The following is a 24870-nucleotide window of genomic DNA, read 5'->3' as shown; positions in this document are numbered from 1 at the left end:
TATAGAATTTCCACAATAACATGGTTTGGGACAGGCCAGTTCCAAATCCCGTTTCTGCTACTTTGTCTCAGGGAAACAGTAGGGTGGTTATGTAAGTACTTGGAACCTCAGCTTCCTCACCTACAAAACAAGACTTGCTCAAAGCTCTCATGATGGTGTGACTATTCAAGACATAAAATACTCGCACAGTGTTGTGTATGGTGAATGAGAAAATTTAAAAGTCCCAGAAGGATCAAGGTGACACAGAACATGCAATAGGCTAGGCCTTTAGAAAAGAGCCATTGCATCAAAAGCCAGACATCCACCGAAGGTCACAGGGTATGAAATAATGGGTGACCCTGACATTGACAATAAATATCATTGAAGAGACAAAACTTTGAGACTACATCTAAGAAAATGAAGTCAATTCTGATTAATATTTCAACTTGGAAGGGTCAAGGAAGACAAGCAGGTCAAAGTACAGGACTGGCAGGGGATGGGTCATTCTGATGCAACTGTCAACCAATCAGAAAAGGCCTTGATGATGGCCAGGGTAAGAGTAAAGCTAATCAATAACAGTTGGTTCAAAGGGCACAGACTTGCTGAGCTTTGCCAGGACTTCTCTACATCCAGGAAGAAGGGGATGAGGTCTTTGGCTAAAAATTTGCCATCACTTTCATGTGGCCTGAGTCTAAAGTTACCTCTATGGGTCTTACTGTCCTGCAGGCCAAAGGAAGGACTCTGAAGGGGCTGAGTCAGGGCTGCTCCCAGGAGTGAGAGCTGCACCCCAGCACACAATCAAATATGCGGAAAAAACATGGGTGAATCTGAGGCCAGAGGGTCTGCCCTAAGAACAGTCTCCATTCCCTGGGAACGATTCGGCTGGACTCTCACCACAGAGCGGGGATCCATCAAGCACTCCAGTACTACATACCTCCAACTGCTACTGTTCGCATTTATCGATAGGCTCCTTTGAAATTATTCGCATGCACGCTTCCTGAGGCAGGGCCTTGTCTTGTATTTCATAAGCTTCCCAACCAGACACTTTTATGCATCCCAAAGAACTCAATGGTGTGCCTAGAACAGAGGAGTAATTGAAACATATTTACTTTGAAATAATTCTAAAGCTGCAAGAGAATATACAAAGTTTATTAACCTGGGAATAAAAAATTCACAATAAGGTCATAGGGGTCAATGCTGTGGAGTAGTAGGTTAAGCAGCACCCCATATGGACACTGGTTTGAGCCTCAGCTGCTCCACTTCCAACTCAGTTGCCTGCTAATGGGCCTGGGAAAGCAGCAGAATAGGGGGTACGTGCTTAGGCCTCTGCACCCACATCGGTGTTCCTAGCTCCTGGCTTTGGCCTGGCCCAGCCCCAGCTATTGTGGCCATTTGGGCAATGAGCCAGTGGGTAGAAGATTTCCCCAGTGGGTAGAAGATCGCACTCTCTCTTTCCCTCCCTGTCTGTCCTTCTCTCTAACTCTACCTTTCAAATAAATAAAACAAATCTTAAACATATGGATATACACATATACTAAAATATACTACTTAGGGGTAAAAAAGAAAAATGAAATCCTGTCTTTTGCAACAAAATAGTTGCAACTGGAACCATTATACTTAGTAAAATTAGCCAGTCCCAAAAACACAAATACCATATGTTTTCCCTGATCTGTGATAATTAACAGAGTATCCAAAATGTAATGTATAAGAATGAAATTGACTTTTTGAGATTCGATGATTGTTTACAGCCTTTGTCTCTACTGTTGAGGAACAGTGTTTTGTTTTTTCCTTCATATTATTTGTTTAATTCTTTACTTACTGTAAGGTTAATCTTATGAGCATAAAGGAAACTGGAAATAGATCTTAGTAAAAATTAAGAGTGGAAATAGGAGAGAGAGGAGGAAGAAGGGTAAGAGTGCGGGCGGGAGGGAAAGTACAGTGGAAAGAATCACTATGTTCCTAAATTTGTATATATGAAATGCATAAAGTTTGCATACCTTAAATAAAGTTTTTTAAAAAAGGTATTGCTACCTATTTTGATTACACTCAATTTAATCAAGAAACATTTTTTTTTTCCTGCTTAGGAACTTCTAGGTACAAACTTGTAGATTTAATTCTATTAAATTAGAACATTCTTAGAACAAAAGAAACTACTACTCTTGATCATCCTTAAGGACCTAGCTATACTAGGCAATTCCACCATTTATTCGATCTTTTTTTCCTATTTGTAAAAAACAGTGGTATGTCTGCAAATAATGAAACACAATCATTAACAACAGTTATCACAAACTAAAACCAAAAAAAAAAAAAACCTTAGTACCTTGCTACATTATCTTAAAAATGTTCAATTGAAGTTTCAAAGTAAAATATATTTGCATAAAAGGATATTTCTTAATGATACCAACATAGAGTTTATAAACACCAAGATAAAACCAAGGGTTTTTAAAAATTATACCTCAGTACTGTATTGCATTTTTTTTATTTTCTATTTTATTTTTTATTTAATGAATATAAATTTCCAAAGTACGGCTTATGGATTACAATGGCTTCCCCCCCATAACGTCCCTCCCACCCGCAACCCTCCCCTTTCCCACTCCCTCTCCCCTTCCATTCACATCAAGATTCACTTTCGATTCTCTTTATCTGTATTGCATTTTAAAACCTGACTAGGTTTCATAATACCTAAAGAACCTCAGTGTATTCAAAATAATGAAGCACTACTTGGGAGGGTAAATAACACTATCTTGGGCTGCTGATACAAACTGGATACTCGAAAGAAATTGGTTCATGACAAGAAAACAGAGAAATAGACTTAATTATTTTTGGGATACTGGACCTAATGATAGGAAATATGAGTCACCATTTTTAAAAAGTCATTTAAATATCATTTAAGAAAGCCATATGGGGATGAGCGGGGGAAAGCTGCCACCTGTAGTGCCGGCATCCCATATGGGTGCCGGTTTGAGTCCTGGCTGCTCCACTTCTGATCCAGCTCTCTTCTACAGCCTGGGAGAGCAGTGGAAGAAGCTCCTGGCTTCGGATCGGCAAAGCTCCAGCCATTGCAGCCAACTGGGAAGTGAACCAGAGGATGGAAGACCTCTCTCTGCCTCTCCTTCTCTCTCTGTGTAACTCTGACTTTCAAGTAAAATAAATAAATCTTTAAAAAAATAAAGCCATATGGATATGTGGGTTATAGATGGCTAATGGAATATACACACTTATCTCTGCTTCCTGATTAAAGCTTCAGAAAATGATAGGAAAGAGAGAAAAAGGATCTAAGTCCAGAAGGAATTTATATTAGAGCATATAATAGACACTGAGGGAATTTCAGAGGCTGAGGAGCAGAGGGCAGAGCAGAGCAGGCTGGAAACTTACTGCTTGGGAAGCAAACAAAAAGCCAGTGGATGATTCCAGAAAGACTCAGAAAATGGAGGTTGTGGTTCCTCAGAAAGACATGATAATGGGTAGGAATGAAAAGTCTGGGGTGTGAGTTTAGTCTGGGGGTCAAGAAACCAGATGGAGTGCCTGTATCCTCCATCGCAGAGCCAGGGTTTGATTGCAGGCAGCAGTACCACCCACGTGAGAAGATGCTGAGTCCCCAGCTCCCTGCTTCAGCAGCTAAGCCCCTGCAGCTGCAGACAGGAATTCTGCCGCTGTCAGTGTCTCCCCCTGTCTTCCAACAGATAAATAGGTTTGTTAAAAGATGAAGTCTGTTTAAAAGTCTATATAGAACAGGTAGGCCGTTACCTTATACCCTAAACATAAATTACCTCAAAACGGATAAACTTTCTAAAAGAAAGACCTGAAACTACGAAATTTCTATAAGAAAACATGGGAGAAAAATTTCATGACTTTGGATTTGGCGATGATTTCTTGGATGTGACACAAAAAGCACGCATGTAACAAAAGCAGATTAGACAAATAGGACTATAAAAAATACGTCAAATGTCCCAATATGAAACTTCAGAATTCTGAGGATAAAGAGAAGTGTTGAACAATTTCCAGACACATGAAATGTGTGAAATAGCTCACATACAATCAACCGGGAAGCAGACTGGCCAGAGACATCTCAACTTACTTGTGGCTCATCCATAAGGAAATAAAGTCATAATAAAGCAAACATTAATATTTACTCAAACACTAAGTGGAAATGACTACATTAAGAAAATAGACAAAAAGAGGAGGTATGTACTAAGGGTTGTCTGTGACAGGTGTATCTAGCAGGAGATCAATGTATGTCTAACAATTTAAAAGAAATCAATAAGTGGTGCTTAAAACACATAGTGTGTTGTTTAGAAACAGGTTGGCGAATACAAGAAATAGAATTGAAAGAGCAGAAAAGTGCTATCTTTAGACAACGGGACAATAGACTTATAAAAAGAACAGGGAGTAGAAATTACAGTACTTTTTGAATTATTAAACAATTATTATTTATTACTATTATTAATAATTATTTATTAAACAATTGTTTAATAATTCCCCCAAAATAAAAGAATCAATGACAGAGATTGGTTAAATAAAGCAGTTGTATAAACTATTACACAGCACAGATATCTTCAATAGTAAGCTACACCCAAAGAATGAAGACATGCATTCCCAAATATTATGTACATGATAACTTGTGGTGTGGAATAAAATGTCCAATTACAACATCACACATGAATTTCAAAACTGCTATATTACAAATAACTAAAATGATAACAGGGTGTGTAAAATGGTGTTGAATTCCTACAAAATGTCACTCTAATAAAGAAGAGACTGATGTCCAATATGTATTTAAAGAACTGGAAGAAAATTACTGTGGGGTAGGAAAAAGCATTAGTTATATAACATTCTGTTTTACATAAATACATGATTGTTGAATATATATTAACTATATTAATTAAACGGTATAAATGTGTTTGGCTATTTCTTCTATAGATCTAAAATATTTCTTATACATTCAAATTAGCTACAAACAATTGTTTAGAACTTCTGGTTTGGAAAACAACACAGAAAATAGAAACTAAGTAACAACATACATAAAGTAGTTAAAAATCTATTTACCTGAATCATGTTGTTATTTTTCTTCATCAGTCTTCTTACTAATCTAGAAGAAAACAATAAACATATTAAAGAGCATTAGTCTTTTTTTTTTTTTTTTTTGACAGGCAGAGTGGACAGGGAGAGAGAGAGACAGAGAGAAAGGTCTTCCTTTTGCCACTGGTTCACCCTCCACTGGCCGCCACGGATGGCACGCTGCGGCTGGCACACTGCGCTGATCCGAAGGCAGGAGCCAGGTGCTTCCCCTGGTCTCCCATGGGGTGCAGGGCCCAAGCTCTTGGGCCATCCTCCACTGCCTTCCCAGGCCACAGCAGAGAGCTGGCCTGGAAGAGGGGCAACCGGGAAAGAATCCGGCGCCCTGACCGGGACTAGAACCCGGTGTGCCAGCGCCGCTAGCTGGAGGATTAGCCTATTGAGCCGCAGCGCCGGCCAAGAGCATTAGTCTTGTAATGAGGTGTTTATAAGGAAAAAACTAAAATGCAAGGTAACTATTATTCATTTCTTGGTGTATATATATGGGGCAGAGGATGTTCTCCCCAATTTCCAGTTAATTTCTGGCTGCCATGGTGTTCACCATACGCCTCCATTAGGCAAAGCCAACCAGATATCAGCAGGTAAATCCAATGTGAATAAAAAACACCAAGGTCATCTAATGGCATGACATGAGTTTTTAAATCACATACGTTGTACATTATCTCATCTCCAGTCAAATCAATGATTGGTATTTGACAATAGAGAAAGGCATTCCTTTTTTTTTTTTTTTTTTTTTTTTTTGACAGGCAGAGTGGACAGTGAGAGAGAGAGACAGAGAGAAAGGTCTTCCTTTGCCGTTGGTTCACCCTCCAATGGCCGCCGCAGCCGGCGCGCTGCGGCCGGCGCACCGCGCTGATCCGATGGCAGGAGCCAGGAGCCAGGTGCTTTTCCTGGTCTCCCATGGGGTGCAGGGCCCAAGCACCTGGGCCATCCTCCACTGCACTCCCTGGCCACAGCAGAGAGCTGGCCTGGAAGAGGGGCAACCGGGACAGAATCCGGCGCCCCGACCGGGACTAGAACCCGGTGTGCCGGCGCCGCAAGGCAGAGGATTAGCCTAGTGAGCCACGGCGCCGGCCGAGAAAGGCATTCCTAATCCATTCTTCCATGCCTTCCAAAGACCCTTATTATGTTGGGTTTTCTGATAGTATCCCTTAGATCCAGAACATTATTTTTCAGTTTTCTAATTTCTTCCTGCAGCTTTATCATCAGTGGCTTGGGATGCTTCAGTCTCGTCTTAACTCACTCTCCAAAGCTGGTGCTGAAGCTCTTGGCTTCTGGGGTCCTGAGTTGTGTGTGTTCACACCCTCCACATAGATGCACACTGTCCCTCTAATTTGCATGCTTTCCTCTGCCATTTTCTGCATAACTTCTTCCCTAAAATTGCACTCTCTCCATGTTTGTTTAACTATCTTCCCCTAGACTAGAGCAATAAGCTTCCTCCCTATTCAGCCACCTTGGTGCCTCTCCACTATCATATTTTCTCAACAATGCCTTCTTATTTCATGAAATACTTTCAATTAAAAATGAAATATAACCCTCCATCTGTAAAATATACATGTGAATTAGGATATCTGCAGAAGGGAAAAGGGGCTCTTATAAAAATTAATAAACATCTCTATTAATGTATGGCATACAGACAGAAAAGTCAAGAAATCTTGAATCATGTAATAAATTTTTCTAAAATGAACACCACTCTCCCAAAAGGTCACCATTAACCTGACTTCCGATATTATACATTAGTTTTGCCCATTGGGCAAAGTATTATTATTCAGGGAATTTCTCTGAGAGCCTACCAATCCCTGTGACTAGACAAATAAAATGCTTTGAGGAGAGAGAAGCAAGTGGTAGCTGACTGCAGGATGGCATTATTTCCAAAAGATGCTAATTTGTGTGAGAAAGGTGTTTTCGTTGGCTGGTAGAGATCAACTTGCAAGTGCTTCAGATACAGAAAAGCTGTTTTATGGTAGTAGAGTGGAGAGGACCTGGTACAGGATGAAGGTACTCCTGGAAGTCAGGTGAGGGGAGGCAACCAAGGAGCAAAGAGGAAGAGAACCAGAGAAAGCCTTGTCTCTTTTCTTTAGGTACAAAAACACCTACCAGATGAGTACGTGCTACAACCTAGAACTGGTTACTAAGGTGTCACTGCACCTGATCTTCCACATCCTAGGGAGTGTGTTTCACTGCCCCAGCCCACAGCGGATGACAGTCTCACGGCAGCAGTGTGCCCTCTGAAGTTTGAACAGTTGGTGAAACAAAGCTATTCCTCTTCCCAGCTTATACGCAGGGCTAGAGATGTCACCCACAAAATGAGGAATGTTCACAGAAACAAAAACCATGTCATCAGATAAAGAACATATCACATCATCCCTGCCCACCAGTCACTGAAAGCAAGAGCATCAACTTATTCAGGATCCAAAAGTCTTCTGAATTACCAGAGAGTTCAATGATTTTGTCACTGGTAAAGTGGACCCATTCATCTTTCTGCATCTGAAAGGAGAGTTTCATAAGAAAGCATTACATTTCATGAAGTACAGTTTCCTGACATGCTAACTGGTTTTATTGCACTGTAGACTTCCCCACACAAGGGGAGAAATCAGAACACAATGTTCCTCAAAGACAGTCACAGATGCGGAGGGGCAAATTATCACCATAGAACTACTGAGGAACCTGAGAATGCCTCCTTTGAATGAAAAATGACACTTGCATGAATATTTATTTCCTACAAGTATATCCAAAATGCAGGGACCTGTGGGGAGCAACTCGGACTAGACTGTTACTCGAATTAAGACTTATTTTATGCATCTGCTCTCCCACAATATGGCGCTGGGAGAGGAGGAAACAGCTTCTACACAGCTGCCTCCAGTTCAACCAATAAACAGCAGGACCTGCTCCTGATTGGAGGAGAGCAGCGTACTCGGCGTGTGGGCAGCCGAGTTGGGATTGGTGGAAGAGGACTATAAAGGAGGAGAGAGACAACATGCACCAGGAACATCTATCTGAAGGAACATCTGAGCAGCCCCCGAGAGAGCCGGCCGGTGGTGTGCCGCTCCCCCGCGGAAGTGGGGAAAGTGGCAGGGGGAACCGCCCTTCCACGGAGGTGGAAGGGACAGTAGCCAACCTGGGAAAAACCAGCAGCAAACCCAGGGAGGGCCGAGCAGACAAAAGAACAGCGCAGGGTCTAGTGTCGTTCCTCCACGAAGAGGGGGAGCGACATAATGGTGCCGTGACTCGGATATGAAGCCTAGGCAGGGTCCTGTGTCATTCCTCCACGAAGATGGGGAGCGACAGGGACCAAAAGGAAAACACAGATCAAAAAGGGAACTTTCTGTCCTGCTACCTGAGAGAGCAAGGAAATTAAGACATATCTAAGGTCCTAATTATGTGCAACCAAAAAGGTCTTCTTGTTATCTTCACAGAGCAGTATGTCAGCAACAATGACTTGGCTTTCAGACATCACAGAATGATGATGAGAAGTCTGGAGTGTGTGTTTAGTCAAAAAAAAAAAAAAATCAAAAGCATACCATGGAATGAAGCTGGAAATCAGCAATTCAAGAATCTCTAGAACATATGCAAAAACATGGAGACTGAACAACATGCTCCTGAACGAACAGTGAGTCATCGAAGAAATCAAAAGTGAAATCAAAAAATTTCTGGAAATTAATGAAAACAATACAATATATCAAAACTTACAGGATACAGCAAAAGCAGTGTTAAGAAGAAAGTTAATAGCAATTAGTGCCTATATCAAGAAATTGGAAAGGCACCAAATACATGAACTATTAGTGCATCTCAAGGACCTAGAAACACAAGAGCAAACCAAACCCAAAAATAGGAGAAAAGAAATAATTAAAATTAGAGAAGAAATCAACAAAACTGAAACAAAAAAATTTAAAAGATCAGCAAAATGAAGAGCTGGTTTTTTTTGAAAAAATAAACATTGACACACCACTGACCTAACTAACTGAAAAAAAATAAATAAATAAAGAGAGGGAGAAGATCCAAATCAATAAAAGTAGAGATGAAAAAGGAAATGTAACAACAGACACCACAGAAATAAAAACAATCATCAGAAATTACTAAAAAGATTTGTATGCCAACAAACAGGGAAACCTAGAAGAAATGGATAGATTCCTGGACACATACAACCTACCTACATTAAGACATGAGGACACAGAAAACCTAACCAAGACAGAATCTGAATCAGTAATAAAGACCCTCCCAACAAAGAAAAACCCAGGACAGGATGGCTTCACTGCTGAATTCTACCAGACATTTAAAGAAGAACTAACTCTACTTCTTCTCAAGTTATTCAAAACAATTCAAAGGGAGGGAATCCTCCCAAATTCTTTCTATGAAGCCAGAAACACCTTAATCTCTAAGCCGGAGAAAGATGCAGCATTCAAAGAAAATTACAGACCAATATCCCTGATGAACACAGACGCAAAAATCCTCAACAAAATTCTAGCCAATAGAATCCAACAACACATCAGAAAGCTCATCCACCCAGACCAAGTGGAATTTATCCCTAGTATGCAGGGATGGTTGAGCATTCACAAATCAATCAATGTGATACATCACATTATAAACTGAAGAACAAAAACCATATGATTATCTCAATAGATGCAGAGAAAGCATTTGATAAAATACAACACCCTTTCATGATGAAAACTTTAAGCAAATTGGGTTTAGAAGGAACATTCCTCAACACAATCAAGGCAATTTATGTCAAACTCATGGCTAGCATCCTATTGAACAGGAAAATGTTGGAAGCATTCCCACTGAGTACTGGAAGTAGACAAGCATGCAACTCTCACCACTGCTATTCAATATAGTCCTGGAAGTTTTAGCCAGAGCCATTATGCAATAAAAAGAAATCAAAAGCATACTAACCAGGAAGGAGGAAGTCAAACTACCCCTATTTGCAGGTGACATAATTCTACATATAGGGGATCCAAAAGCCTCCACTAAGAGACTATTGTAACTCATATAAAAGTTTGATAAAGTGATAGGATATAAAATCAACATACAAAAATCAATACCCTTTATATGCACAGCCAATGCCACAGCTAAGAAAGAATTTCTAAGATCGATCCCATTCACAGCAGCTACAAAAAAAAAAAAAAAAAATCAAGTATCTTGGGACAAATTTTACCAAGGATGTCAAAGATCTCTATCATGAGAATTACAAAACATAAAGAAAGAAATAAAAGACACCAAAAAAATGGAAAAATCTGCCATGTTCATGGATGGGAAGAATCAATATCATCAAAATGTCCATACTACTGAAAGCAATTTACAGATTCAATGTGATATCAATCAAAATACCAAGGACATTCTTCTCAGATATAGAAAAAACAATGCTTAAATTCATATGGAAACACAGGAGACCCTGAATAGCTAAAGCAATCTTATGCAGAGATATAAGCTGAAAGCATCAAATTACCAGATTTGAAGAAATACTACAGAGCAGGTATAATCAAAACAGCCTAGTAGTGGTACAAAAACAGATGGATAGACCAATGGAACAGAATAGAAATGCCAGAAATCAATCCACACATCTACAACCAACTTATGTTTGACAAAGGAGCTAAAATCAATCCTGGGCAAGGGCAGTCTCTTCAACAAATGGTGCTGGGAAAACTGAATCTCCACATGCAAATGTATGAAACAAGACCCCTACCTTACACCTTACACAAAAAGTCCACTCAAAATGGGCTAAGGACCTAAATCTATGACCTGATACCATCAAAGTATTAGAGAACACTGGGGAAACCTTGCAAGACATTGGCATAGGAAGAGTTCTTAGAAAAGATTCTAGAGGCACAGGTAATTAAAGCCAAAATTGACAATGGGATTACATCAAATTGAGAAGCTTCTGCACTGCAAAAGAAACACTCAGTAAAGTGAAGGGCAACCAACAGAATGGGAGAAATTATTTGCAAACTATGCAACTGATAGAGGTTAATAAACAGAATATATAAAGAGATGAAGAAACTCAACAACAAAACAAACAATCCAGTCAATAAATGAACAAACTACTTAAACAGGCATTTTTCAAAAGAGGAAATCCAAATGGCTAATAGTCACATGAAAAAATGCTCAGGATCATTAGCAGTCAGGGAAATGCAAATCAAAACCACAATGAGGTTTTACCTCATCCTCAACAGAATGGCTTTCATACAGAAATCAACAAACAACAAATGCTGGCAAGGATGTGGGGGAAAAGGTACCTTAATCCACTCCTGGTGGGAATGTAAATTAGAACAGGCACTGTGGAAGACGGTATGAGGATTCCTCAGAAATCTGAATATAGACCTGCCATATGACCCAGGCATCCCACTCCTGGGAATTTACCCAAAGGAAATGAAATCAGCATATAAAGAGTTATCTGTAGCCATATGTTTATTGAAGCTAAATTCACAATAGCTAAGATATGGACTCAACCCAAATGCTGTCAACTGAAGACTGGATAAAGAAATTATGGGATATGTACACCATGGAATACTACACAGCAGTAAAAAAAAAAAATAAGTGAAATCCCATCATTTGCAACAAAATGAATTAAACTGGAAAACATCATACTTAGTGAAATAAGCCAGTCCCAAAAGGACAAATACCATATTTTCTCAATGATCTGTCATAACTTGCAGAGCACCTAAAAGGTAATCCATAGAAGTGAAATTAACACTTTGAGATACAATGACTTTGAACAGTCCTTGTCTCAACTGTTGAGGAACAGTTTTTTTTCCCCACACTATTTGCTAAAGCCTTTACTTAGCATAGGGTTAACTGTATGTGTATAAACTTAATTGAAAATAGATCTTAGTAAAAACAAGAATGGAATAGGATAGGGAGGAGGAAGGGGGTGGGAGCGTGGGTAGAAAGGCAGGTACAGTAGGAAGAATCACTATATTCCTCAAGTTGTATTTATGAAATGCATGAAGCTTGTATTCCTTAAATATAAGTTTTCTGGGGAGAGGGAAATGAATAATATTTCACCCTCGGGGTCATCTGCATACCAAAAAGGTGACATATATTATACCTCATCAGTATATATATATTTTTTTCTGCTGTGGCATTTCTCATTTCTTTTTTTCTATATCTTGTTCCAGGATAATTATTTAGATTTTATGATTAAAACATGTTTAAAAAAAACTGAATCAGAAGTCTGTTTTCCCTATACAAATCTTACTTAATAAATAACTTTTTATTGATGTCCAGATATTTCAAAATAATATTTAATCAGCTCTCCATATGTAGATTTTAAAAAATTACTCAGCATTCTTCCATGAATTCATTAAGAATTTATACAGTTATGATATAATCAAGGCATTTGTGTAAGACCCTATAACGATTATGGCACAATTCACCTCAAAATAGCCCTAAATTATAGTATGAAGGTGTTAACTGCATATTGGATAACTGTGAAATCAGATGGCAAAATATTTGATGGGAAAGCTACAAGTGTTCTATCAATTACCCATTATTCTCAGAACAAAGGGCAATAATAAAGGTACACAGAAACAATGAAAAAAAATCTGTCTAAGGTCACACCATAAGGAAGTGGGACAGGGTTCCAAATCAAGCCTGCTGGGTGCCTTTAGGACACTGTATTGAAAACAACAACGCCGGCCCTACCATACATGTATCTGAATCTGCTTTTCAATTCCAAATCACTTAGTGATCCCTTTTGCTATTTTCCAGATTTTTTTTATATCAACCCGAGCAAAGGATACCCCTTTCTCCTATGAAATGGAATAAGTGTCTTGTTAGCTAGTGGTTTGAGGACAGGGAACAAAAAACTGGTTTAGTTGGACTCTTTAGAGATGAGATCATCGCCAAAGCCACTACAGCACCCTGGTGATCCTCTTTATATTGGATCTCACACAGCAAATGACATATGCTGCCATAGAGACGTGCCACACAGATGGTGCAAGAAGTTCTTCCTGGGAGTCTATGGTTATGCAAGTCAACTGTGCTACTGTGCACAGTAATACTTTTAGGGGATACAATTACCTAAATTTACTTAAAAGGTCATGGCTCCAACTTTCCATTGGGACTAAGTAACATAAGGCAAGAATCTTTGTGAATATTGATCCAATGGCAGAAGTTTAGTGGGAGGAAGGGATACGACAGGGTATTCTCCCATTTCCAACAACACTAGTAATGCAACACTCAGACACCTATGTGTTTATGACTGGTGGGTTCCTCTCAAGAAAAACAAACTGGAATAAGAGAAGTTTTTAAGTGCAAAACCGGGTATATGCAAGAGCCAAGGCTGAAGAAGAAAAGGATAAAAGTTTACGAGATTCTGCAAGGCACTGGCAAACTCCCACTTACAAGCTTCCATATGCAGGGCCAGCCTTTCCAAAGGCTAATACTTTCTCGTGCAGCAGGCAGGGCAGTGGTGTCATCCTGGGGGCCCCTCTGATTGACTAGATAGGCAGTGTCTGGCTAGAAACAACACTGGGAGGCAGGGCCAGAATCAACTGGCATTGTCTGCAAGGATCATTGACATGGACATTGTAGCAGACAGCCTGTGTTTTTGACAGCTCTGTCCAAAACCATATTATTATAGTTTCATTGCTGCTTCTCAGGGGGACGATGGTGTGCTTTTAGACATGAATAATACAGAGACATCAGTAATAGCACATGATCAATTCAATTATATTTTCTATTAAAATTGCACTTCACTGGAATAGCAAGAAACACTGAAAACTTTTCCACTCTTACTCATAAACAGTCTGTTATGCAAATTAGAGTTTGGGTTAACAGAGTATAAAACACAAAGTTCATGTTTCCTTCCTTTAATGTCTAACTCTCCCTTTCCTCTGTTCTGAGAACCTTTGCTCTCTCATGAGGCTCCTGACTTCTGCAGAAAGTCTACCTCCAGCTGCTGGTGGCTGCAAGTTGCAGAGCCACACGCTGAAGCCACCCAGGCAATTCCTGCTGTGGGCAGTTAGAACCAGCTCCCTTCATAGGGCAGGCAGAAGGACTTTCATTACACTCAAGGAAAACCTTTGGAGTTTTCCAAAATGCAAAGAATAACACGACAGTAAACACAATATCTTCTTCTAGCCCTTCCTCAAGCCTGCCTCAAGTTACAGCCAGTTGTGATTCTCTTGAGTAAGTAAAGAGATCTTCTCCTGAGGCACTTAGCTAACGTGTTAAAGAAAAGCCAACAAATAAAAGATCATTGATTAACTACCCAGGGAGTTCAGCAACTTCCCAGCTTGTGTTTCACAGAGCTTTCCTTGTCCTCTGTAAAAAGGTGCATGAATGGAGGAAGAGGTTCACCCAGCCACAAAAGACAGATGCACAAATTCCAATCTACCAACACACAAGAGCCACAGACGAGAACTTGGGGGACACAGAGGTACGACAGGAAAAGACACGGGGGACACCTAAGGACGTGGTGACTCCAAGAGATGACAGGAGAGTGACAGCATCTATCCCCAGGAAAGGGTGGCATTCGTTCATGGGAACAAAACAAAACTGGTGAAAGCCTGGAAATGAACCCAGTTTTCAGTGAGACCTCACAGCAAACAGCTCCTGTCTCCTTCCCACAAACACTGCTGACACTTGATGCTTTCTTTCATTCAGCAGGCATCTACAGGTGTCAAGGCAGAATTATAGAGACAATGAGAGGCTTCCCAGAAGGCACTCACGGTTCAGCGAGGAGGATTACACTGATGTGGTGCCCTCAGTGATACCACTGAATTGGATGCAGCATCAACAATCTCAAGCCCTTCCCTGTAGGGGGATGCACATCATTGCCAGACCTTCCTGGACATGAGTCTTTCTGACCTTCACATACCCTTCCCCAGTTCACTGAAAGAAACATGGAGGTACGGGACCCAGAAAAGAATCTTTCAGGGGAAAAAAAAAAAAGGTTTTTACCCAAATTCAATCTTCAAGTTATACACCCTCTCCAAAGCCAAATCACAATCCCTATTTTGCTTCACATAGTCTGCCAGCGGCGTATGAGGTTCCCAGAACTTTTAGTGAGAATTCATAATGGAAGAAATAATGATTGAGGGGCTGGTGTTGTGGCATAGTAGGCTAAGTATCCCATATGAGCTTCATAAGGCCAGTATCCCATATGAGCTTCAGTTCAAGTCCCAGCTGTTCCACTTCCAAACCAGCTCCCTGATAATGGCCTGGGAACAAGCAGTGGAAGATGGCCCAAGTGCTTGGGCCGCTGCAACCACCTGGGAGACCTGGAAGAAGCTTCTGGCCCCTGGCTTCAGATGGGCTCAGGTCTTTCCATTGTGGCCATTTGGGGAATGAACCAGCAGATGAAAGATCTCTCTTTTTGTCTCTCCCTCTCTTTGTCTGTAATTCTGTCTCTCAAATAAATAAATAAAAAAAAAAGATCTAACATCCCAAGTACTGTGGTGGTAGACCACGTGGGCAATGCCTGCCTCCAGCTGAAAGGGAGCATCTGCGCTGCTTTTACATGCCCTCCCACAGATGTGGCCAGAATAGCTTCCCTTGTGTGCACAGTTTCTTGGGGGCAAAAGCCACACTACCTCTGTGCTAAAATGTTCTCAGTTCTCTGTCTCTCTAACTCTGCTTTTCAAATAAATAAATAATTTTTAAAAAAAAATTATAACCCAGGGAATGATAGCCATACCTTCTAAAAGTACTTTTGGGGGCTGGCGCTGTGGCACAGTTGGTAAAGTCACCGCCTGCAGTGCCAGCATCCCATATGGGCACCAGTTTGAGTTCCAGCTTCTCCACTTTCCATCCAGCTCTCTGCTATGGCCAGGGAAAGCACTAGAGGATGGCCCAAGTGCTTGGGCCCCTGCACCCACATGGGAGACCTGGAAGAAGCTCCTAGCTCCTGGCTTCAGATTGGCACAGTTCTGGCTGTTGTGGCCATCTGAGGAGTAAACCAGCTGATGGAAGACACCTTCTCCCCGCCCCCCCCCCCCTCCGCCTCTGCTTCTCTGTGTAACTCTGCCTTTCAAGCAAATAAATAAATCTTTTAAAAATTTAAAAATAAAAGTACTTTTAAAAATGGGGAGGGAGAGGCAGGAATTGTGGCATAACAGATAAGGCTGCTGCCTGCTTTGCTGGCATCCCATATGGGTGCCGGTTGGAATCCTGGCTGCTTCACTTCTGATCCAGATCCCTGCTAATGTGTCAGGGAGAGCAGCCGAGGATGGCCCAGGTGCTTGGGTCCCTGCACCCATGTGGAGGACCTGGAAGAAGCTCCTGGTTTCAGTCTGGCCTGGCATTAGCCACTTGGGGAGTGAAACAGCTGATGGAGGATCTCTCTGTCTCTCCTTCTTTCGGTGTCAATCTGCCTTTCAAATAAGTAAATAATTTTTTTTAAATAAGTAAATAAAATGCTCTCAGTAATCAGTCTAGGCACTAGTAGGCACTCAGCAGAAAACTATCATTTTCTTTTTAAAGATTTATTTATTTGAGAGGCAGAGTTACAGAGAGAAAGGGAGACAGACAGACACACACACACACACACACACAGAGAGAGAGAGAGAGAGAGAGAGAGAGAGAGAGAGGTCTTCCATTTGCTGGTTCACTCCCCAAATGGCCACAATGGGTGAAGCTGGGCTGATTTGAAGCCAGGAGCTTCTTCCAGGTCTCTCACATGGGTGCAGGGGCCCAAGCACTTGGACCTTCCTCCGCTGCTATCCCAGGTCATTAGCAGAGAACTGGACCACAAGTGGGGCAGCTGAGACTTGAATGGGCACCCCTTGGAATGCCAGTCCCATAGGCGGAAGCTTAACCTACTATGCCACAGTGTAGGCTCCAACCTATCATATTTTAAAAATGATGTCAGGAAAACCTGCACAAGACTTGAGAATGGTCAAAAGAGATTCCTGGGTGCTCCTACACTGGTCAGCCACACATTATTGAGAGGGACTTCTGGGGATTCCCTGAGAAAACAGAGCTCAATACATTTGACGTTCTTTTCACTGGCTATTTTAGCAGTTCGAGATAATTCTTATCCACAGCAATGTATATAAATGTTATCCAACAAAGATACAATTGATTTCTGCCTGGAAAAATATTTGGACTATTTTCTTCCACAGGTATTACTCAATTAGTAATTGAGTCAATTACTCAATTAGTAATAAATTTGTTTCAGCATTCCTGGATTTTAATAATCTCAGTTCCTTAAATTCTCCTTTAATTCCTTTATTAACTGCATTGAATAAAATCTTTTTTTAAATATTTATTTTATTGATTTGAAAGTCAGAGTTACACAGAGAGAGAAGGAGAGGCAGAGAGAGAGAAGTCTTCCATCTGATGGTTCACTCCCCAGTTGGCTGCAATAGCCAGAGCTGCGCCAATCCGAAGCCAGAAGCCAGGAGCCTCCTCCGGGTCTCCCTTGAGTGTGCAGGGGCCCAAGAACTTGGGCCATCTTCTACTGCTTTCCCAGACCATAGCAGAGAGCTGGATCAGAAATGGAGCAGCCAGGACTTGAACTGGTGCCCATATGAAATACTGGCAGTGCAGGAGGCGGCTTTACCCACTATGCCACAGCGCCAGCCCCATAAAATCTTATACTATACTCAATTTACAGCATACAATAAAAGTTGTTGATTTTTTGAAAATTACCCTTTAGCAAAAATGGCCATTTTATTTTTTTAAATTCTTAAATTTATTTGGAAGGCAGAGCAACCAAGAAGGGAGGAAAGGGGCAGGGATAGAGAAAGAGTACACCTCTCCACTGCTTCACTTTTCGAATGGCCAAAAACTAAGTCTTGGTTAGGCTGAAGCCAGGAGCCAGGAACTCCATCCTGGTCTCCCTTCTAGATGGTAGGGGGTCCATGTTCTTGGGCCATCATCCACTGCCTTCCCAGGCACATTAGCAGGAAGCTGGATTGGAAATAAAGTAGGGATGCCAACAATGAGTGACTTAAGCCGCTGCACCACAACATCTGCCTTGATGGTCTTTTTTAAATCATTCCATTATATCTGAAAAATACTTGTTAAGAGTTCACAACGAGTGGTAAATTTGTAACTCACCAGGCTGTGAGTCCATGTTATTTGGAAGCCAGATTCTTGAAATCAGAGTACAATATAGCTGATGATAATGACATCACAACAATTTTACCAGCAAAGCAAGTTACATGCTCAATTTTTTATGTATGTCAATCAGTAGTAACTGATGTATGGCCTTGAATTCCAATTACAAAGATAAGTATCATGTATCTGCTTCTTTATAGATATAATATAAAGAAAATCCAAGTAAGGTATCAAGATGTTATGGGTATGCATGTCTAATGCACAGAGCTAAAAATACAATCAGATCCATGCAATAAATACAGAACAAAAATGTGAAGTAATCAATTTATTAAGGAAAAAATATCTTCATCACAATCTAATGCCCTTGGTAAGTTTTCTGACTGAAGACCTACATACAAGTTTCATAGGCAAAATTTTTCATTCCTCCAAATCTTTAAATTCTCCAAAAATATGGCTAATAGTCTCTATTCATCCTTTGATAATGCCTTTTTAAAGGAAATATTACAGATGTTAAGAAAAAAATAGGAAAAATTGATTCTTCTTTATAGAAACAGTGCATAGGAGGTGTATCACTCGTGTTTTCAGAGTTACAAGAAAGCACTTCAACTGAAAATCAATAGGAGTTTCTTATTTTTTATTATTTTTATTATTTTTTGTTTCTTTGTTTTTTTGACAGGCAGAGTGGACAGTGAGAGAGAGAGAGAGACAGAGAGAAAGGTCTTCCTTTTGCCATTGGTTCACCCTCCAATGGCCGCCCCGGCCAGCGCGCTGCGGCCGGCACACTGCGCTGATACGAAGGCAGGAGCCAGGTACTTATCCTGGTCTCTCATGGGGTGCAGGGCCCAAGCACCTGGGCCATCCTCCACTGCACTCCCGGGCCGCAGCAGAGAGCTGGCCTGGAAGAGGGGCAACCGGAACAGAATCCGGCGCCCCGACCAGGACTAGAACCTGGTGTGCCGGAACCACTAGGTGGAGGATTAGCTTATTGAGCCGCAGTGCCGGCCTAGGAGTTTCTTATAATATATAAACAAACCTGCTGCATGAAAACACCTAACACAGAGAATTTACACAGCAAAAATCACAAAGATTCTTTCAAGTAACTCATTTCCTACTGAGATTAAAAGTTGGGATTTACTTATGTCATCTACAAAAAGTACTTTCTTATAAACAACTTTTCAAGTCTACAAAAATTTATTCAATTGGGAAGCTATTTCAAATTTCATGAATACACCAAACTGCCCCTGATGTAATCCCATAATTGAGCTCAGAGAACTAAAGATTTCATGTTACTCCCATACCTGAACAGGAAGCACCTTGATCAGTAAAGTTTCCTCTTCCTCTTCAATTTCTGTTCTTTCAGGAACCATTCAACTCTCCTTTTTGTCCCTAGTTGTCAGTTACATTCCCTTAAAACCCCTGAATTGGCTGCAATTACCCTTTACCTTTGCTCCTGAATTTTTCAGAGCCTTGACAATGGCCATGAGCACTGTAAATATCCAGAAATATACTGCTTCTTGCCTCTCCAAACTCCAAGGACCTTGCCTTGCATATTATGAGGTCTTCAAACAGCTCATGAAAAAACTGCAGGGAGTTCAAATATTTTTGCATCAAAATAAACTCACATTAACTTATTAAAACAGGTCTGAACAGGAACAAGCCTGAGGAAAAAAATAGTCCCTATCAGAGCAATGTGAATTCTGCTAAACTTGAAGCAAAAACAAACAGCAAACTGATGGTAGAGCTTCATAGTAGAATGATGAAATAATTGATGCTTTACAAAAGCTATGAAGACAATTTCCCCAGTAAATCAGTTGTTTACAAATAAATCTCTTGTTTTAATAAGAGGGACAGACATTTGATGCAGCTCTAATACGACTGCATATGATGCCTGTATCCCATATTGGAGTGCCTGGGGTTAGAATACCAGATTCACTTTCCATTCCTCCTTCCTGCTACTGTGTACCCTGGCAAGCAACTGGTAATGGTTTAAGCACATGGGTCCCTGCCACTCACATGGGAAGCCCTGCCTGAGTTCCTGGATCCTGGCTTTGGTCTAGAGTAAATCCGCAAACGTGAGAGATCTCTCTCCATCTCTGTTAATAACTAAAAAATTAAAGTGGAACAAACCTTCTCCTGGATAAGTAACAAAACTGATGGGCCCAGCTCAAACATGGACAAGAGCAGAGCATTCACTGGATATTTTAAACAAATGGGATTAAGATCCTGAAGCATTTCTTTGAAGAATTAACAGGAGATGAGGCTGGCGCCACGGCTCACTAGGCTAATCCTCCGCCTTGCAGCGCCGGCACACTGGGTTCTAGTCCCAGTCAGGGCGCCGGATTCTGTCCCGGTTGTCCCTCTTCCAGGCCAGCTCTCTGCTGTGGCCAGGGAATGTAGTGGAGGATGGCCCAGGTACTTGGGCCCTGCACCCCATGAGAGACCAGGAGAAGCACCTGGCTCCTGCCATTGGATCAGCGCGGTGCGCTGGCTGCAGCACGCCTGCCGTGGCGGCCATTGGAGGGTGAACCAACGGCAAAAGGAAGACCTTTCTTTCTGTCTCTCTCTCACTGTCCACTCTGCCTGTCAATAAATAAATAAATAAATAAATAAATAAAAAACAGGAGATGAATCATGACTTTATCAGTACAATCCTTAAGACAAAGCACAATCAAACCAATGGTTACCAAGTGGGTAGAAATGGTCCAAAGCCAACAGGAGGGCAGTCAAGAGCAAAAGACATAGCAATGGTTTCTGGGGGAATGCTCAGTGCATTTTGTTTGTTGATTTTATAGAGAGCCAACAAACATAGCATCTGTTAATTAACAGAGTGTTTTTGAGAAAAAGTTAAAATGTCAGTAGAAAAACTATTGGGAAATTTTCACCAGAGTCTTCCTCCACCATGCTAATGCTCACTGAATAAAGCAATATGATGAGAGCTTCAATGAGAAATTATCTAGCATACACCTCACAGTCCTTATTTGGCTCCTTCTATTTGTTTTTTAATCTTCAAAACATCTTTACAGGGCATCCATTATATTAGCAAATAAAAAAAAGACTACATGGACATGGTTAAATTCCCAGGACCTTCTGTTCTTTAGAGATAGACTAGATGCCCGGGATTACCTCTTATGAAAGTGTCTTGATTTCGATGAAGTTTATGTTGAAAAACAGAATTTATATATTTTTAACTTTCAATCCCATTTTCTGAGAGCCCTCTGAAGTCCCCTTAAATATATCATTTCATAATATTTTCATGCCATTCCTAGGTGGTTAATCTGCTAAATATTCTTCTATACCATTGTCCGGTTATCACCTCATACTCATCCCCCTACACACACACCTTTTCTTTTTAGGTTCACTATGAAATTTTAGAAAACACAGTTGGGATTTTACCAAATTAAGAGCACACATATATGTCATTTTGCAAATTCTTTTCACTAAGAGTCTATCTTGGACATTTCCCCATCTCCTTAGATATATTTTGGGGTATTTCTTGATTTTTAAAATAGGAACCCCTGGAATTCTATGTAATGTGGTCTTTATGAATTATCATGAAAAACATTATTATAATACACTATAGTTATGGGAACTGTTGATGTATACAAATCAGAATTAACAAACTCAACAAATGCCCTAAATCTGTTCTATTTTTTTAAAATGAATTTTCTGATATCAGTCTCTTTTTCATAAATATAAGAATAATTTAGGATAGCTCTCAATCCAGGCCTCTACCAAGTGAGTTAATAATACAGATTTTTCTGAAAAATGCTCATTTACCATGTAAGATTAAGAAGGAAAGGGAAGAACTGACTTGCATGATTTCAAATCAATCTCTACAATTTATAAATCACTAATGAAAGTCTTTGTCAACAGCTTCAGTGAACTTCTCTTTCCCACAAGCTGGAAAAAATACATATTTCTCAAAACTTCCAAAACTGCATAAGGATATTTGGCAAAAGTTTTTGCCAACACATGCAAATTCTTTCCCATCATTTATCAGAAGACATTTCTGCACCAGCCATAGATTCTTCAAGCGCTATGCTTACCTGACTATGAACCAATTTCTGGCCCAAGTACCTCCATGAGATAAAAGATGCATTCTAAAAGGATCTAATTGCTCAGCGGCCTTCCTGCATAATTAATCAACTTCTTCATTAAATCTGCTCCCAGAAAACATCCCATGTTCTATTAAACAAATGAGGCCAAACAGTCATGCAAGCAAGGATATGTTTATCAGAACTAACCTCTAACAACTCTGTTCTAGCGGATAAAAGCAAGTGATCTGTCAATTATCTTTCACTGAAAACGCAGAAAGGCAAAAACCTAAACCTGATTTCATCCAGAGCACTTACAAGTCTGTCTTCTACAATCAGAGACAGTCAACAAATTCTCCAAAACAAGTGAATGTTCTCACAGTAACATTTTTCGTTCACACAAAATTCTTTTTCTCTACAGGAACCCTCAAGATTAGCATATAGAAAAATATTCAGCCTGCCTTTTAATTTACTTAAATTCTGAGGGAGCCTGATTCACAAACACCTGCTAGCGTAGAACCGACACATCTCATATAAACATCCAGTTCTGTCAGCATTATAAAGCTGCTTAAATGAGAGACCATGTTTGAAATACCTTTTCCAAAATAGACACAAACTGGTTCTGCAGTTTCATGGTGCACTGTTTCAACTCAATTACATCAACCCGCCAAATGTCTCCCTTTGAAAGGTCAAAATCACTCACTAGAAAATAAACACAGCTCAGTCAAATACATTTGCCTGAAGCAAACTGGTAACAGCAAGAAAATGGCCCCAGCCTTGAGTTCAGAAACACAGGCAGAGTCCAGTCAGCTGCCAACTTGTTTGTGACATGGAGAAGGTCTTTATCATCTCGGGACCTTTGTGGGACAGTGAGAGAGATGACTGTAATCTACAAAACAGGCAGTTGGGTGAGATGCCGTTTCTCATATGTGATTCTGTAATACATGATTTGCATTTCCAATTATTCTAATTATTCTAACCATTCTAAATTATGAACAAGAGTTGAGTTTGATTACTGTTGATTTAAAAATTGCCATGGGAGGAAATGTAGTATAATGTTGGAAGACAAGCTTTGAAATTAAGAAATGTAAATATGACACCTAGTAGAAGGCATTTGAACTATGTCCCCACATAGTTCTAGATGGCACAGCCACTGGGGTCTCTGGTATTCAGTGGGTGGGGTTCAGGGAAGCTGAATGTCCTGAAATGTGTGGGGCAGGCCCAGGTGTGAGGTTCTCCCTTAAATAGTATCTGTGAGCAACACTCAAGAATCTGGGTTTCAGACCATAAGGTTTCTCATTAGCTGTGTCACCTTTAATGACCTATGACTGTGTCACTTAATTCTGAGCTTCAGGTTCCTCACAAGTAAAATGGGAAAAACATTACTGAGTTCAATGAGATCTTGCAGAGACTCAAGGAAAACATCCCGGTGTAGACTCTTAAGTAAATTCTGGCTCTACCACTCACTAACTATGGGTGCCTGTTTACTCAGCTTAACATCTCCAAATTTCCTCATCCACAAAATTCAGGCAAAAAAAAGCTACAGAGATTTGATAAATAGTAGCTCAAGACATGCTAGCTGTTACTAGTATCAGTACAGGCCTGATTATTAAGAGGGGTGCAAGAGGGTGTTTCTTCCCCTGGCCTCTGCGGTCCATGTAATAAAAACTAGATACTTTCAAAAGTTCATAACTATACTCATCACAGATCATTCTTGACAAAAACAATTAGAACAAAGGAATAGGGCTTATTCACTAGTGAAATTAGCTGACATTTTATAGCAAACTGTCTTTCAGAACAAATCTGCAAGTCCATGTCTAAAACATAAAACAGATACTAACAGATTGACCAGTGAGGCACAGTATACACATACATTTCTAGGTATATTCCACAATATAACTAATAGTCTACAGGATTAAATGGCAAGGCCCAGACTCCAAACTCCAGGTCAAATGCTGAAACATCTACCCAACAGCAACCATAATAATAAACCCAGTACCAGTTTCTCTGAACATCTTCACACCCTCACATTGAGAAAAAACTTTGGAAAGATGGTGAAAACTAAAGATGGTATTTTCAGAAACCCACTAAATAAACAAGAAGTTTAAGGCCTCCCTATCAGACTGGTTAACATGGATGAAGCTGGGAGAAAGTCTCAAGAATTGATGGCACTCAGGTGTCAAGGCACAGAACGATGCAGTCCCTTAGCTGCAAAGAGGTACAGAGATCCTCAGAAGCTTAGGATTTTACACTATTGGACATTCAGCACATCGCCATATTTAAGTATCAAAAGATCTGCCTCCAGTGACGGGAAAGGTCCCCATGCTCACCAGGGTTAGCTTGCAGTACTGAATTTTAATGGGGAGCAGGGTGGGGTCAGAACATTGTGCTGTATCTGTTGAGGGGTATATATGTGTGTGGAAGGGGGCCAAATTAATGATTAAACTGTAACTTTATTAAATAAAATTGGGATAAAAAACAATCTGGTGAGAAAATATTGAAATAGAATGTGATGTATTTTTATCAGTCCTTTTGCACAAATGCAAGCCGGATGGAAATTATGTTAATCAAGCTAAATGCTCTAAGATTACCGGTCATTTATGCAATAGCTATTCAAAACCCAGTTTTATAAAACCTGACAGTAAATCTTCCAAGATTTTAAATGTACATAAACTTTGACACAGAAGTTGATTTCACAGATATACTGAGGTGTTACAAATGCTTTAATGTCTAAATAAAGGGTTGATTAAAGTAAACTGGTCATTTCATACAATGAAAT

The 24870-nt window shown here is 40.3% G+C and overlaps 1 protein-coding gene across 11 annotated transcripts in view; it reads right to left on the bottom strand.

Moving 5' to 3' along the window:
- The window catches only part of SGMS1 (sphingomyelin synthase 1), a 337794-nt gene that overhangs the window by 160178 nt on the left and 152746 nt on the right, over positions 1 to 24870 (bottom strand). For 9 of the 11 annotated variants that reach the window (XM_051823915.2, XM_051823912.2, XM_070057669.1 and 6 more), the window contains 2 exons: positions 5026 to 5068; positions 914 to 1056 (listed from right to left, as the gene is read on the bottom strand). The gene's annotated coding sequence lies outside the window, so the exon portion shown is untranslated. The remainder of the gene's footprint in view (positions 1 to 913; positions 1057 to 5025; positions 5069 to 24870) is intronic. The other 2 variants (XM_051823920.2, XM_070057674.1) reach the window with 1 other exon arrangement.

The sequence above is a fragment of the Oryctolagus cuniculus genome, chromosome 15 (assembly GCF_964237555.1).
Source record: "Oryctolagus cuniculus chromosome 15, mOryCun1.1, whole genome shotgun sequence".
NCBI lineage: Eukaryota > Metazoa > Chordata > Mammalia > Lagomorpha > Leporidae > Oryctolagus > Oryctolagus cuniculus.
This window is presented reverse-complemented; position numbering and strand designations above follow the sequence as displayed.